General features: G+C 36.3%; 1 protein-coding gene across 4 annotated transcripts in view; it reads right to left on the reverse strand.

The window, feature by feature from the left end:
* Positions 1-1,600: 1,600 nt before the first annotated feature.
* The window catches only part of LOC144965524 (putative ferric-chelate reductase 1 homolog), a 93,231-nt gene continuing 82,259 nt past the window's right edge, over positions 1,601-12,572 (reverse strand). For all 4 annotated transcript variants that reach the window (XM_078900934.1, XM_078900933.1, XM_078900935.1 and 1 more), the window contains exons 13-15: positions 4,046-4,202; positions 3,626-3,772; positions 1,601-2,692 (exon numbers count right to left, since the gene is read on the reverse strand). The gene's annotated coding sequence lies outside the window, so the exon portion shown is untranslated. The remainder of the gene's footprint in view (positions 2,693-3,625; positions 3,773-4,045; positions 4,203-12,572) is intronic.

Consider the following 12,572-nt stretch of genomic DNA (forward strand, 5'->3'; position numbering starts at 1 on the left):
CATTAGCTGAATAAAACGCACTGTCCCCATTATTCAATTATACCTAATCACTTACCTAAGTACTTCCTCATTTCCAAACATTGTAAACAGCCACAATTTTATAAATTCTCTTACTTAAAGTGAGATGTGGATAAAGTAGTCAAAAAAGGACGCCTACCATGTTAAACCAGAAAAGAATCTATTAGACCTGTAAATGAGCTCTATAAAATTGACTGAAACTCTTCGTAATTCGTCATAGCGGAAAAATCAAAAGAATCGTAATGAATAGTAAACAGAAAGCTCGCTTGAGCAAAACAATGGCAGAAAATTAATTTGCTTGGGAATTAGCTACTTACCATTGTTCCTTATAATTAGTTACCCAATCAGAGAAGAAACTAGAAACGGTCAACCAATTTGTTTTTTGTTTGTTTGTTGCTTTAGGTCTCTTCCAACACAATTGAGGTTATATGAGAGACCGCTGAAACAAAAAAACAAGCAATCTAACAAAAATAGTACAAATGTAAATCAAAATCATAACCTAAAGATATCATAAGCTAAACTATAAATAACCAAGAACAAACAGGCAGAAGATTTACAGAAAAAAAAATCCCCTGTCAAAAATACAATCACAAACCAAAGAAGCAGGATAGGCTAGTAACGAGAAGAAGAAACGACATCACTATCGGATCGTACACCCATGCGAACATCATAGGTATATGATTCAAGGGTGATGCTCCCATCCAACCACCCGCTCAACCAATTTGTTTACAATAATAATAATAATAACAATAATAATAATAATAATAATAATAATAATAATAATATTAATATTAATAATAATAATAATAATAATAATAATAATAATAATAATAATAATAATAATAATAATAGTAATAATAATAATAATAATAATAATAATAATAATAATAATAATATATACTTTTTTCATCCAAAAAAATGGAAATTCTTTTACAGACGCGGCATGCATGAAAATGTATAAACACAAAGTTGAGAATATATGGTGACAATGTATACATATATAATATATGCAAATGCACAAAAATGTAAAAATATACAACCAAGAACCAATAGCAACACTTTATATATTAATTTGATAAATTGAGATAGGCCATACCTCTGGCCTTTAGTCCGAACTTGTGTGTGTATATTTAAAAGATAGTATTTAATTTAAATCACAGTTGTGCGTTAAAAATTCGAACACCATGTGAGGCAATCAAGATTACTAAAGCAATCCCTAAATTTCGATTTGAAGGTGTCTACATAATGCACTTCTGGCCTTCGCATTTTACTTTTTTCATACAAATACTTCCCTCCAGGTAAATGTGGTCAATTTTGGCTTAGACGAAACAGTGAAATTTATCTCTCAGCAGCTCAGTTAAAATTTGCTACCATTGGGATCACGACAGGTTTGGAAAGTGAAAAAATAATTTCACGAAGGCTGTGTGAAAATACACTGGGATTTGTTCAGACACAGCAATTCTAAAAAGTGTCGCTTAGCCTTGGCAATATAAACGGCCCATGAGCTATGCGTAGCGTTGTGGAACATTCCTAATTACTTAACGGTCATTCGACTACGATTCATGAATTCTTTCTTTCTTCATTTCTTTCTTTCCTTTTTTAAAATATTTGAATTTGACGAATTGACTGATTTCAGTTAATTGACTGAGAATTTACAGGTCTAAATGCATATTTTTCAATAACAAACTCCAAACAATATTTTAAGAGCAGATTTGTCAACAAGAATTTTCTTATCTTTCCAAACTGTCCATGAAATGAGCTTCAGGTAGAGGAGTGTAATCTAAACATACATTCAGCATATTTTTTCACATTTCATTTTCCACTCCATTTGTAAAAAGATAGATGACACAAAAAGCTAAACACTTGTCTGTTACTTCAAAACGGGTAATAGTAATGGACGGAATGGCAAAAAAAAAATTGGCTTTTTCTTTCTAGTCCCATTGTCCATTTTATCTTATTCTCCTCATCACTTTTTTTTAAATTTTTAAATTGGTATTTCGTTTTCAAAAAAAATTTTTTTCAAAGTTTGTAAGTGAATCCTCCTTAATTATTAATAAGCAATTTACGCAATCATTTTAGAATTATAAAAAATCATGTAGCTGTGATATTAACTTTTGACCAGACCTCACATTAGCAACAGAAATCCATTTGAAACAAGTGAGGTACAGTAAGGCTGCATAAACGACGATATTTAGGTTGAAAATTATGAATTATTTATGTCTTCAATAATGTAAAATCACAGAAGAATGAAAAAAGTTCATCTCTGCATAGCTAAGAGGAATAGCAGAAGTTGATATAATATCGCCAATCGATATAGAAAAATTTACTTTAACCCATGATATCCCACCGTTTCCACCATAAATAACGTAAAATTGATTCAGCTCAGGATTCAACAACTCAAGATTAAATGGAGACGGTCATCAAGGCCAGAGTTATAAAGCTGTTACTGTTCTCTTGATGAAACTGGTTTGGAAACAAGACAAATTATAGTTGTATCAAACTGTGACTGTGATGGGTTAATAGAGTAAGAAGGCAACAAGGGCAGCCACACACAACGCAATAAGGGAGAAAATGTATAAACAAAGAAGAATGACATCACTCAAGCCACTTGCACCTTCATCTTGACCAGATATTTTGAACTGGTTGTCTTCCTCCATTTCCAAATTAACAGAGTCTGGAAAAAAAAGATAAGAAAATAGACAAAAATTCTTCATCAGTGAAGCCCTTTGCCAATTTTTTTAAAAAGCCTGAAAATTTTTCTTGTAAACAGTAAGAGCATATATCAAAAAAATATTTCGTACAAAGCTTCTCTTTGTCGAAGGGCATCACCCTTAAATCATAGAAACGGATACATATCTATCCAGCTTCCCATTAACCGTTGCATTTAAATAATAAATACTTTCATCTTTTCAAAAAAACAACTCACCAATACTGACCAAGATCAGCCAGAAGATTTTTAAAAAGCCATCTTCTGGCTTTATTTGTCTTTTCATTAGCCTATAATCTGTTCATACTTTTTAAAAAAGTTTTTATGAGCATTTTTTTTTAATTTGGGGGAAATTCTGTAAGCTTCTCGGGGTGGCATCTCTTTCAATTGGTATTTTCACCGTGGATCTTTTGTCAGGCCTTTATTTATTCAAATTGTCAATATATAATAGTACTTTAAAACTCTAGAACAAACCTTGATAGATTAGTGAAACTTTAAAATTTCTTAACATGACAATTGTTTTGGTTCTCCACCGCCATTTTGTCATTGAAGTATTGAAAGTATTGATAGTTAAGTCCTAGGTTGTTTTGTTTTTTTCTATTAGTTTAGGGTAAGCTCGAGGTAGGGGGATTTTATTTCTATTAGGGTTAGATATAGGTCTGAGTAAAGGTCCAAGGGTGTTTGTTTTCCCTATTAGGGTTAGTTAAAGGTACTGTTTTATTTTTTCTTAGGGTTAATTAAAGAAACACTTGGGCTGTTTCCCTTGGCATGAGGAGTTAACGGAAGGCCTTCCTAAAATTTGATTTTGATTGAAAAAAGGTCTATTCAGTTATGATTTAATCCTAAACAAAAAGATTAAGGCTAAAGTTTTGCATACCTCAAATATTAGATTGAACTCACCAGAATATTTTCTCCTATGACTAATGAATTCAAAGACAATATTCCAAACAACATCAACAGCGACCCACACAGGAAGAACAATAAAGCCCAATTGTTTCATGTCTGAGTTGATGTATTTAATATCGTAAGCTAGGAACATGGTTGCAGCTGTAAAAATAATAACGGAGATTGTAAGTCATTTTCAATATAAAAAAATGATTATTTTCATTTAAAGAAGAATTTGAAAACAAAAAGTTTGATTTATCTACTTTCATATAATATTACGAATTATTTTAAAACTTTTAGATCTGGATCATGCTGTGAACAGCTTTAGAACATATGAAAGGTCATCAACATCATCATCATTTGGTTTTAAAGGTAAGATTATTCTTCAAAATCACATCTTTTGTACTGTGTTGTATGGTTTTGCGTCACACCTACCTGACAGGATATGTGTCACATGACCAAGGGCCCAATGCCCCCAGTTAAAATAAGGCCGCAATTTGTGATCGCCTCCTGGCCTCAGCATTCCAGAAATGACTTGTAAACAGACACATGCCAAAACTGTCAGGCCCACTGCTGCATGGTTTAAGGCATGCTGAAAAGAGTAACAAACCAAACAAAACAAAAAAATTGATCACCTTTTGTTTAAACATATCGTATTGATAATATTGGCAAGTAAACGTTTGAAGAATTACACCATTTCTCTATTGTTACACCATATCAATACACATCACAATGTTTAACCTATTCCCCCAGCAAGCCATACAGTTAGCTCAGTTCTCATCAAGCTCATTTCTCACAACCAGAGAAATGGTCCAGAGTTTGATTCTCAGATACTGTGATAATATTCTGTTTTCCTCTGTCACTTCTTTGGTCATTTCAATTCCTACCATAATTACAATAATTTTTTTTTAACATAACACTACATAACATGGCTAAAGGCTTTAAATGCCTTTAAATTGAAAAATACAAAGTATCCATCAATAATATCGTCATTGAATCATTAAACAAATCAGTAAAAAATCATTACTGGTCATATTATTGAAATCTTAGATAACACAACTCTTGGTCAATCAAACAATCCAGAGAACATGCATTATTTGTTTCAAATCTAATATTCCACGAGTACGAAACATTAAAGATTTTGTCTAACAGTATTACATCTGGGAAAGAAAAGAATAAATATATAGAGTGTCTATTCATACTTACAGTACCAGTTTATTAAACCAAACCATCAATATCTCCAACCTCATTTGATGTCAACTTACCAACTGTATATAATGAAATGAATTGCTATATTGCCAACTTTTCCAGTTCCCAAAAGAGTGACGGTAAAGCAAGATTTACTGTAGGCCTATGGTAATGAAATAAGCATGAGGTAGGCGCAAAAAAAAAAAAGAAGGCTGCTGTTCATGAAAGCAACATTTTCGCCTTGACAGCAAAACCTACAAGCCTGCTTTGTCAGAGTGTGCATTACATCCTACATTATTCTTTCATTCACCATGCGGGTGAATGGTTTGCATCGTGGGAGGAAAATTCTCTCTCTCTGTCTCTAAACACGAAACACATACTTTTTAAAATTTTTCTACTCCTTCCTCATCTCTCTCTCTCTCTTTATCTTATCTCTCGCTTGCTATCTTTCAACACACACACACACACACACACACACACACACACACACATACACACACACTCTCTCTCTCTCTCATACTTTTTTCTCTGTTTCTCTCTACTCCTTCCTTATCTCTTTCTCTCTCTCCCCTTCGTCCCTCTCTCTCCCCCCTTTTCCACATTCTTAGTTTCTAATTTTCCCCCTTATCCTCCTCCAGCTGCTGCTGTTGCTCCTCCTTACATCATTATCTTCGTTCTTATTGTTCTCTACCCTCTCCCTTTTTTCGTCCTCTTCGTCTTTATCCTCATTCTCGTAATGGTGCTGCTCTTTCTTCTCCTGCTACTCTTTCACTTCCTCATTTTCCTCTTTCTTCTTATTCTTCTCCTTCCTCCTGCTACTCCCTCTCCTCCTACCCTTTCACCACCACCACCTCCTCCTCCTTCTTCTTCCTCATCCTCTTCATCAATCTCCTACTTGTTCTGCTCCTTCTATTCTTCCCCTTCCTTCTCTTTGTCATCCTCCTTGCCCTTATTTTTCTCCAAGGTATAATCTATTTTGTCCCCCCCTCCCTTGTTGATAAAATCTGGATTAGGTAATAAGTCTATAATCAAATAAATTTCCGGTGTTGTATTACGACTAAATTTCTAAGACAGAGGAGCTGTTACATCGCCATTACAATAACAATCACCAACACACCACCACAACAACCACCACTGATACAATACCCGTTTAAAAACAGTTAACAGGTCATCAGATAATTGAGACATTAATCCAACTACGGCAATAATCATTCTAATTCTACACGGAACACTCATCTCATCAGAATGTCTAGACACCAAAAATCCACTTTAAATAGGTCTAAATACATAAAGAGATTTACAAAATTTGAGTGTTCTTAATTCCATAAAATACCTGTAATCATCGTGTTACAAAGAATGTCATGGTTTTGAGTTAAAATTCAATTTTCAGTTTCTGGTTCACAAGGGTGGGTAACTAATGAATTTGATCCATTCTATAGAGAGGATCTCAGCCTTTGGAATGTACAGGATAAGTAAAGAGTGATTGATGGGGGCTGACTGAACTTTGGAATCGTAAAAATACTAACAAAATTTGAAAATGGAAAAGCTTTGGCTATGTGGTCTAATGGTATGACACTCACTTTTGGATCGGAAGGTCCTGGGTTCGAGCCTCGTGCTCGGCGCATAGTTGAGTCCTTAAAAAAGGCTCTTTTCTCACATTCTCTCACGTAATCGGGTGTAAAATGAGTACCTGGCCGTTAACAGCGTTGTCTCTGTCCGAAAAAAAATTATAATATCACCTAACAGGCATCATGCCTCGTTCTATATGTTACGTGTTGCTGTTGGTCAGGGACCCCTTGTAAAGCGTTTTGAGCACGTTTAGTGGATATTGCGCTATATAAAATCTCAAGAAATAGTATTATTATTATTAATATTATTATTTGATATAGCGCCTGTATCCACAAATAGTGCTCAGAGGTTCTTTATAATAGTTTTTTTGGTGTCACACAAGTTAATTAATTCGACTACAAAATCACCACAACAGTCACACCCATATCTTGTTCGAAGTTCACATAGAATCACGATAAGCAGAATGAAAAAGATTGTTTTTTAAATGTCGTTTTGAAGACGTTCTTGGGATGTTTTTCTCCATTAGCGAAGAACTAGCCGATCACAGAGATCTAGTTGGTCTATATTCCCTCAAAAGGCATTCAAGGTATTCAGGTGATGTATGGTGAAAGCCATTGTAAGCAAAACATGCGTTTTTGTATATTACTTGGAAATCAGATCGCTGACCAACTGGCAAAGGCAGGCAGTCGCATGCAGCAACCCTCCCCAACGTACTCAACAGGAGAAATTAACAAAATGGCCAAATTTATCCAGTCTCAGAGATGGAGAGAGAAGCACCCAAAATACAACATGAATGACAGGTGCCTCTGGACAATGTGACTGCGGACTTGAAAATGAAAATGGACATCATGTCCTAATGGAATGTCCAAGGTACAACCAGCTGAGAAGGAACTTCTGGCCTGACCCGACCCCATACTCAAAGAAGCTGTACGGCAGTGAGGACGACCTCAGGACCACTGTGGGCTTCATTCACCAGACCGGACTGACCATTTGACGTGATGGGAACGAAGAAGAAGAAGAAGTATATTATTCTTTTCTCTATTGGAAGCCAGTGTAGTGACTTAAGGACCGGTATTATATGGCTTTGTCCTTGTAACTATATGAGCAGCTTTGTTTTGCATCAACTGCAGTCTGTTCAGTGATGTTTTTGGTAGGCCGTACAGCAGAGAGTTACAATATTCCAAGCGGCTGGTAACAAGGGCATGGATGAGTGTTTTGCATGTTTCGTCATCAATAAAATTTTGTATTCTGCATATCATTTGGAGAGCGCTATGAACTGCCTGACAGCACTTTGTTATATGTGCGCACATGTCTAGGTGACTGTCAAAGTAGAGACAAGGGTTTCGAACGACATTGGAATTTTTAATAACAGTACAGTACTATTTCCATCCAAGGCTTTTCCATTTTCTTCTTTTTGTAATTAGTGTTTTAACCTACAGGATCGGACATCGGGATGCTATTGGCTATAGAGAATGCTATAGAGAATTGAATATCGGCGAGAAAGTGATGAACAATTTTCAGAAATAGAGGAATGGGGTTAGTTACGCCGCTTGACAACGGAGAGTGATGTCATATGACTCCCGGCAGTCGCGGGCTTAAAATGGCTGCCGAATATAATCCGTGAGAGCGAGCTCATGTTTGTTGACACATCTGATTAATAAATGCAAACATGTGAACTTATTTTCCCTTCATTTTTGTTTATTTTGTTGTGTGAATAATGTCAAGAATTAATTTGAGAGATTTTCGTTTCTTTTAATTTCCTGTTAATCATTAGTGCGGAGCGGTCCCAAGCATGTTTAGGACTGCCGGTTCTATGGTCCCTGGGAAATGAGAACCGCAAGGACCGGTTCCAAGAACTGGTTCTTTTTCGACATTCGCCAAAGAAACAACCTGAGTATTTTTCTTCTTCTTCTTCGGGTTAAGGCAGCCAGTGCCATCATGTTGACGATTAATGCTGCTCTGTAGTCTACATTAGGTAGAGGGATAAGATGTCTTTGAAGGCTTCCATGTTAGGCGTATAGAAAATTTCCTCTGAGAGGCTGTTCCATTCCTTTGATGTTGTGGGGAAGAAACTCGATTGTCTGTGAGATGTTTTTGAGGCTGAAATATTTTATGTCAGTGAATGTGTTGTGCGAGCGCTATGTCAGCGGGTCGAACGTTTAGGCTGAAATTTGCATGTAATATTAATTTGTTAATGAGCCGTGACTGTTGTCTACATTTCTTCTATGTATCATTGTTTGTGATCCATCTTATTGCTCTTTGTTGTACTTTTTCAAGGGTTTTAATGCCATCCATTGTGTGTGGATCCCATACAGAACATGCATACTCAGTGGTGGTCTGACCATAGCCTTGTAAGCGGCAAATTTTGAGGATTGATTGCTTGTTTTAAGTTTTGTTTTTAAAAAGCGAAGGGTTTTACTTGCTTTATTTGCAATGTTTTGAATGTGGTTGTCAAATCAATTTAATAAGATCCAGAATTTTCTTGAACATAATTAATTCTCGATTCATGGAAGAAGATGAACTATGAATGTATTTCTCATATGTATGTATGAATGAACGAGTCTTAATAGAAAGCTCAGATAAACGAGATTTATCATACACTTTGTCATTTATACATGACGCTTAGGTATAAAACCACTAACAACAACAAAAACATGAAATTATATCCTGAATCGTTCACAACTGATTAACCATATCTCCTCGGGGTTCGATTTGACAACAATCCCCTATAGAAATTTACTTTTTATTTTACTAGGAGAGCAGTGACAACAATGCCATTGGGCTTCATTGAAGACCAATTCACATTGCTATTATCACAGTAAAACAGTTAGTCACCTTTAATAATAATAATAATAATAATAATAATAATAATAATAATAATAATAATAATAATAATAATAATAACAATAATAATAATAATAATAACAATAACAATAATAATAATAATAATAATAATAATAATAATAATAATAATAATAATAATAATAATAATAATAATAATAATAATAATAATAATAATAGTAAAAGTAATAATAATAATAATAATAATAATAATAATAATAATAATAATAATAATATAATAATAATAATAATAATAATAATAATAATGATAATAATAATAATAATAAATGGCATTTATATAGCGCTTCACCCTATTGTCACAGGCTCTAAGGACAACAGTTGATGGAAAAGTGATACGAATTCAATTTAACAATAACAAAACATGATAATATTATAGCAACTTATGACATAAAGAGATAAAACTTTAAACGAGATTTGAAAGATGTCAACGGATCTGCGTATCTCACATGGGAGAGTTCTAAAAATTGGGGGGGGGGGAGATTGATTGACAAGGATTGATTGGTCATTGCTTGACCTCACGTTTCTATTGGGGACATAGATGTATAGAAGGTCATTAATATAGGAGGAACTGTTAGTGCTCAAGAACAAATCTTATGGGCAACTCTTTTCTCCACAGGAAGCCAATGCAACTCACGGAGAAGGAGAGTTGCCAACGGGTATTTGTGTTTAGTTCGCACAATGAATCTGGCTGCATTATTTTGAGTAACTTGAATTTTACACATTTTGTCTTTAGCTAAATTCGCCCAGAGGGAGTTACAATAGTTCAGTTTGGCTAAAACAAGGGAATTAATCAAAAGTTCTGCAATGTGCTTTGGTATTATATGACGAATTTTGCTTCTTTTTTTTTCTTCAATTCTATGTACGAGGGCTCTTTCATAATTAACCGAAAAATGCCTGTAAAATCCGCGTTTTTTATGCTATCAACAAAATTCTTGCACGTGTTCATGCCTTGACTCGTCCTTCATTTCTCTACGTAACAGCCAAGTCTGTCGACACACTTCTGCCAACGCCGCACCATGGAATAGATACCCTCTCGGAAGAAATTTCCGTCAAGGTTTTGTAGCCAATTTCCGCACATGGTCAACAAGCTCTTCATTGACATCAAAGCGCTTTCCTGCCAGCTCACGTTTCAGTGGCCCAAAGAGGTGATAATCAGATGGTGCGAGGTCTGGACTGTGTGGTGGGTGTGGCAAAATCTCCCATCCATATTTCTCTAGCCAACCTTGCGTCACACGTGCTGTGTGGGGTGTAGCGTTGTCGTGTTGCAAAATGACCCCGTTGGTCAACTGCCCTGGGCGCTTTCTGCGAATGGCCTCCCTAAGCTTGTCAAGAGTTTGGCAGTACCTTGCAGCATTGATTGTTTCTCCAGGTTGTAAGGTTTCGAACAGAATAACACCACGACGGTCCCAGAAAACAGTTCCCATTATTTTCTTTGCTGACCGCATGACTTTGAATTTCTTCGCGACAGGTGAGGATGGATGTTTCCATGTCATCGAATCTTGCTTTGTTTCTGGGGTGCAATGGTGCAACCAAGTCTCATCACCGGTGACTATGCTGTCAAGAAAAGTCACATCGTACCCTAGAAAGTCTCCGCCGGCGTTGGCAGTATGCCCGTGAACCCTGCGTGAGCTCTTGCTTCTTCTCAAAAGTTCCCTGCAGATGTCCAATCTTTGTTCTTTATGATTGTCTGTCAATTGCTTAGGAACCCATCTTGCGCTGACTTTTCTGTAGCCAAGTTCATCCAATACAATTCTATGGGCAGAAGTTTCCGAAATTTCAAGACTGCTTGCGATTTCATGAAGTTTCAACCTCCTGTCTTGACGAATAAGCTCATCAACTCGCTTCACATTGTCTTCTGACGTCGCAGTTATCGAACGCCCTCTCCCTTCCCTGTCTGTCAAGTCGGAATGGCCGACTTCAAACAAATTACACCAGTGATAGACTTGTGTACGGCTTATAACATGCTCACCATATACACTCTGAAGTTCTTTATGAATTTCGGTAGGATTCAGACTTTTGGCGTTCAAAAAACGTATGACAGCTCTGATTTCCTCCTTTGACCAAGTTTCAAGGTGGGCCGCCATCTTTAAAATCGTCTAGAAATTCATTGTGCAAAATGATGCACTTCATAATTTCTGGGAATATCCGTAAGGAAATAAGGAATATCATGTCGTTTACAGAATTAAAAAATCTCCACTGGTTGCTGAGCAATGGGCATTTTTCGGTTATTTCTGAAAGAGCCCTCGTACATAGATTGTATGGTGTTATTCACATGGCTTGTAATGGAAAGAAAGCATCAAACCTGGCCATGCAGCTGCCTACAGACTTGCCACATGGAGGAAGTGGGACAATCATGCAAATGAAGCCATTGAAGATCCAAGAGAAGAACTGCCCCATGGAAATGAGCTCCCCAGGATTGAATGGTTAACACTAACAGAGCATGGGCAAAACTTGGGAGAACAGCTGGAAGCATGAAAAAGAGGGGGCTGGCTGAGACCAGCTTGTGTACATGTGGATGCCACCCAAAGCAGACGATGGAGTACATCTTTAAAGAATGCCAGGACAGACCCAGCTGCACTGATCATGATCTTTCATCACTCACAAAAAAACACCCAGAAAAACAGGCAAACACGCACACAAACACACACATACACAAACCCCATTATTATTTCACTCAGACAGAAGGTCATGGGGGGTTCATAAAACCGGATTTTACAGAGATATATCAATGTATCAGTGCAGAATTAAATCTTGCACAGTGAAAGTAACACTTTTTGTCCTGAAAGTAACACTTTTTGTCCTTACGTATGGCAGTGACGGCTGATGATATTTGCCTTTACAGATGAATAGGGAAAATTATGAATTGTGATGAATCAATATTATCAATCATGTGTATTGATCTACAAATTTGAATCAAGTGTCACCACAAAATCTTCTGAACTTTAGACTAGGGAGATCCAAATGTTTTAATCTTTCTTCATAGCAATAGTGGTAGTGGTGATGATGTGGTGGTGGTGGTGGTTGTAGCAGTGGTTGAGATGATGAGGGGTGGTGGTGGTGGTTGTAGTAGTAGTAGTAGTGGTAGTGATGATTATGTGGTGGTGGTGGTACCATGGTGGTTGTTGTAGCAGTAGTAGTACTGATGGTGATGTGGTGGGGGTTGTCGCAGTAGTACTAGTGGTAGTGATGATGATGTGGCGGTGGTGGTGGTTGTAGAAGTAGTAGTGGTAGTGATGATGTGATGGTGGTAGTTGTAATAGTAGTAGTAGTAGTAGTAGTAGAAGTAGTAGTAGTAGTAGTAGTAGTAGTAGTAGTAGTAGTAGTAGTAGTAGTAGTAGTAGTA

The sequence above is a fragment of the Berghia stephanieae genome, chromosome 2 (genome assembly GCF_034508935.2).
Source record: "Berghia stephanieae isolate SIO BIC M18660-M18661 chromosome 2, UCSD_Bste_1.3, whole genome shotgun sequence".
Classification (NCBI taxonomy): Eukaryota; Metazoa; Mollusca; class Gastropoda; order Nudibranchia; family Aeolidiidae; genus Berghia; species Berghia stephanieae.